Source organism: Cavia porcellus, unplaced genomic scaffold (genome assembly GCF_034190915.1).
Source record: "Cavia porcellus strain 051 isolate PalLab524CR breed Dunkin Hartley unplaced genomic scaffold, mCavPor4.1 scaffold_30, whole genome shotgun sequence".
Classification (NCBI taxonomy): Eukaryota; Metazoa; Chordata; class Mammalia; order Rodentia; family Caviidae; genus Cavia; species Cavia porcellus.
In genome coordinates this window covers 11,504,568-11,509,912 of record NW_026947513.1, presented here as the reverse complement: position 1 = coordinate 11,509,912, position 5,345 = coordinate 11,504,568, and positions in this window count along the sequence as shown.

Below are 5,345 nucleotides of genomic sequence, written 5' to 3'. Positions count from 1 at the left end.
GCAATCTTTACTATGAAAAAATCTTCATTAGAGGTAGACTTGCTAGGCAGGAGAAGGAGAAAAATATTTTATGAAATTAGTGATTTACTAACTATTGTTAGTACATAATATTTTATAATTTATATATTTAATATTAGTCTGTGGTATAGATTAAGTGCAATCCATTTGTTTTCATCATTTTATGCTTGGAGGTGAATTTAAAAATAACAGGGACTTCAACACTCTGTTTTTCACTTTGATGGCTACATATTCACCAACAGAAACATCGGTATTTTTCTATTGAAATGTAAAGAAGTTCAACATGGTTACTTTGTACATCTTTAAAATTTTTAAGAACAACAATTTGTGTAAATCTTCAGTCATGGAAGATTTATTGTGATTTGCAACAAAGACCAAGATGCATTGTCAAATATGATGCAGTATTTTTGACCAGAAAAGATGGATTGAATCTTTGAATCTAGTCAATACTAAGATCTAATCAAATTAGTTTGAAAGTTTACTATGGTATACAGTTGAGACAATAAAGATGCCGAAAATGTCCAAAGCAACCATGCAGAACTGCTTTCTGTTTCAACAGAAAAACGCTGATGCTTCTATTGATGAAACGGGTTGCCATCAAAGTGGAAAAGAAGAAAAGGGTCACTAACACTGTAACTGTTGTAGGAGATATTTTGGTAATAAAGGGAACTCTTGCTTGGGTATTAGTAACAGCATTGTTCCAAGCTATTACCTTGAAATAGAAACAATGAATCTTAATAAACTTGCATTTTATTATGTACCTACTCACTAAATCAAATTTATATATTAATACTTATAATTTTCTGGATACTGTAGGTAGAAAAAAATTAATGAATGAAGAGAGTGATTGGAAGAACTTGGAAAAATGCACAGCACACAGTTGCCTCCAGGGTTCAGCGTAATGCATTTTACTTTGGTAAATTCTATTTTTAATCTTTGGAAGCCTTCAGAGAAAACAGTGACTTCTAACTCAGATGTGAGTAGAGAGCATTTCTGAAGAAGTTCAAGGAAAGGATGCATGTGGAAATCTGGGTTAATATGTTGAAATAAGGAGCATCTCATCCAGTGTCATTCAGGACATCAAATTCAAGACATCAAATGTAAGGAGAAACTAGTAAAGTGCCAAAGACAAAATTATTCAAAGGTAAGAATGGCAGATGGTCAGAAAGAAGAAACAACCCTTGGAGCTTCATGACAGATAAGCTTGGAAGAATGGAAATGACATTAGTGTATTGATCAATTTCATAAATATTCCTGAGCACACACTTTTTATAAGCATACAGCTAGGGGCTTGAAATATATCAGCAAATAAAACAGACTAAAATCTCTCATTACACATCTTTTACTAAAGGGCTAAGTAGACAATAAGTAGCATAAACAACTGAATCCTCTTATGTTTTTAAAAGTTTCACTATCCCACTTTGGTCTTGAAGTCCTAGGGTCAGGTAATCCTCTTATTTCAAGCTCTGGAATGGCTGAGACTATAGGCATGTGCCACAGTGCCTGAATGAATACCTGAGTATTATAAATCTCATGAGAGCTATGAGAGAAGGCCATCAGAACATTAGAAAGAGAGCTCCCATATGTAGGGAAGGACATTGGCAGTATACACCATGAAGAGATGGCAAAGATATCGAGAAGGGAATGAGCTATAAAGATATCTATGAGCAGAGTATATCCAATCACACCATGTAATTGAGGAACACCAAAGAGTTCATCTTCCATGAAAGGAGAAAATTAACAGGAAGAATAATGCACCTGGAGACCTAAGGTGTAAGCTGTGTGTGTAATGCGGTAAGTCAGCCATGTAAAAGCTAGTGAGTTGCTCTAAGGACACATATTTTCTTAAACTCTGAGATGAAACGCTATGAGAAGACTTTTCAAGTTTGAGGATCCCTCTGTTGCCTTGTCAGTAGCAGACTGTCTGTGGGCACAGTGGGAAGCAAAGAAATATGGCAATATTCTAGGTAAGTGGTAATGATCACTTGGATCAGGAAAGCAGTTTTTTGAACATAGTCCAGGCTAAGGAGCTAACTAGAGATATTCTGTGATGTGCATTAATTAATAATCTGGAAGGTGTTGCATCCTCTCATAGATAAGGAAAATAAAACTAAAAGGTTTATAAATTTATTGAAAAGCTTAGAGTTAGTAATTAGAAAAGCTGAATATTAATGTAGTCTATGTGGTCTAGAAAACTCCTAGTTAATCATGAAAGAATTAAAGGTTCACTCACCAAGACAAAGAGTAAATTTTTGAAACCTGGTGGTGATGTGACCACATGAAAGTTCTTATCTTGGACTTGTTCCTTCATATCTATAACTTGAGAGGACAAGTTAATTACTTTCAAAACTGTATGCTTATGTTTGCCTTTTCTATTTCAAAAATATTAGTCTCACTAAATTCTCTGAGAAAAACAATACAAACAAACCAAATAAACAAAAATGGAGTTATTGCTGTTGAAACGTAAGAAAGCATTCAGACACATGTACATTTGCTCTGTCTTCAACCTTCATTGACCTAACAGGTCACTGTCTGGGTAAAGTTGTATCTCTTGATCACATTTCAGTGATAAATATATGCATTTGATTCCAATCATGAATAATTATAGAAATAATGAATATATAAATAAAAATTTATGGAACCTTTTAAAATTTTAACCCAACTAATAATATCGAGTGACTCCAAAATACTAGATACTGGAGTCACATATAAGAGATTAAACAAATATAACTTTTAACTGAGAAGGATACTTATTTCTCATGTTTTTCTAAGGATTCTTGCACTAGCATAAAACAAAAAGGAAGTATTATGGAAAAATAAAGTTTTTCCTTTATTTCCCTACTGAAGGTGTTTAATAAGTGCTACATTTAGAATCTCTGCTCATGTGCCTATATGAATCAACACCTCCATATGGATTTCAAAAGACAATTTGTATAATTTGACAGTGTAAGACTTTCTCAATTCTAAAAATCTGGAAATAACTTCAAGAAAGCATCAATCTAAGTGCAATATGCCAATTCATGTCATGCCTATTTTATGTAAGACTATAAGAAATTAAAAAGCCATACTGACACATACCAAATTTATACTTATTCTTTCATGTTGAGCGCTGCTGATATGATCTAACGTTATGTATAATGCTTATTGTTTCTTATAACAATAAAATTATATGTCTTATCTTTCAATTGTAATCCTACAAAAATCAAAGTGATACAAGTAAACCTAAAAAAGTTATGATTAAAGAAAAAATGGGTTGAAAAGATGAAACTAATGTTATTTAATTGCATCAATTGCTTTGTTACATAAATGCTTTGTGATTTCATCAAAAGAAAAGCTCCACACAGGTTATAAAGATAAAGACTTATATGCCATACCTCCTGGAAAATATTTCAGATAATTTGAATTATTTTGTTCAATTCACAGTCAGAATCATTATCATTTATGAAGTGACCATGGTTCTTTGCAGTCTGACAGATATTTCCCATGAAAAGAGAAATATTATTTTTGTAATATGATGCCATGTAAATATCTGGAATAAGAAATCAAAAAAGTTAGGGAGATAAGGAATAATAAATATACAATTGTGATTAAAAGAGTAGATTCTAGAACTCATATACTTCAGTAGAATTCCTAGGAAAGAATTCGGAACAATTTCTATACCTTGCATTTGTTCCTTCATCCATGAAATAGAGTCAGTAATGTTTCCCCTATAACAGAATTTCTAAAATGAAATGAATTAATTTTCTTAGAACACTGCTTGGCTCATAATTCTACATGAATATTTTCTTTCTTAATCTATGAGTATACCTGTTACAGAGAATTGAAATCCATAATGAATGTAGAAATAGATTCCATCAGAAAAGTAAGAATAATATGGAAGGTTGCTACTTATCTAGGGAAGTTCTTTGTCACTTTAAGGGCTATGCGTAAGTCTTGTGATGGAGAAAATAGAATGGTATTTTTGGAAAGCTTATCATACACATAATTTAACATAATTATCCATACAGTACAGCAAAAGGAAATAATTGTTACCATTTCATAAAGAGTAATACTAAAGAAATACTTAAGAATTCACTAAGATTTTCTTTGTCCATTAAACTGATATACTGTATATCTGGCTCTAACTTGTTATCACATATGTTTTCATATAATGATTTTGTTGGTGTCTTCTTGAAGAAATTCACAAAGTATCCTATTTCCCTCCACAGTGTTAAAGGCTTCACATTGTCACTGTTTATGGGAAGATATCATTTATCACTTTTATAAAACAACCAGTGCTGTACTGATAAATGAAAGCAAGTTGAACAATTCATGCTTGGAAAAATACAATATTGCTCAGTCCCAGCAAACCTGAGATTTTTCCTTCTCAACATCTTCCAAATGCCATCCTTTAACCCCAAGGCCATTTTAAGGCTTAAGTCTGTAAATTTGTTCAGGTATACACAATAAATACTTACAGAAGGAGAATGACACTTGGATAAGGATTCACCAATAAAAGGCTTGATTTGTATTTATGGAGTGATAATAAAATATGAGATCCTGGAAACGTTTATCAGACAAAACACACGCATTATTGTTGGGCATAATTTCCTCCCTGCTGTTTAAAGAATGACTAAAGAATATGAGTAGATATAGAAAAATTAAGAGGATGATTATTAGATTTGTTATATTAATTACTGAACACGTTTTGTTCCCTTCAGGACAGAGAATAATTACCATCAAGCTGAATAAACACAGTACTACTGTTCATGACATAATAGCAGTGAGAAACTTTGCATCACAGTTTTAAAGTGCTGTGCCAGAGCTTCATGGAAAGGAGAGAGAGAGAGAGAGAGAGAGAGAGAGAGAGAGAGAGAGAGAGAGAGACAGAGACAGAGACAAGAGAGAGAGAGACAGAGAGACAGAGACAGAGACAGAGACAGACTCAGTCATACTAAACACTTCAGTGTGAATTAAATGAAAGAAGAAAGACTCCTTCTAACCCCAGTGCTTCCCCTCTCTTAATGAGAGTGAGTCTCTTCCTCATCACTTGCATGAGTCTAGAGCTTCATTCCTGCGCAGCAGGACCTTCATTTGGCTTTGATTTTGAGCAATGCTTAGGATAGTCTTGCTAAGGGCTACTTGTTATGTAATTAAGGTATGAGTTTCCAGTGTGCTACTTGATAACAGAAGATCGAATTTATATCTGATAGAAACAGGACATTGAAAGTGGTCTCTCAATATACTGATATTAGAGAAAGGCAAAATTTTAATATACTTATTGATTTTCTTAGTTTTCAAGCCTTTTTTCCATGTACCTGTCTCTTCTCTCTTATGCAAGTCCAAGT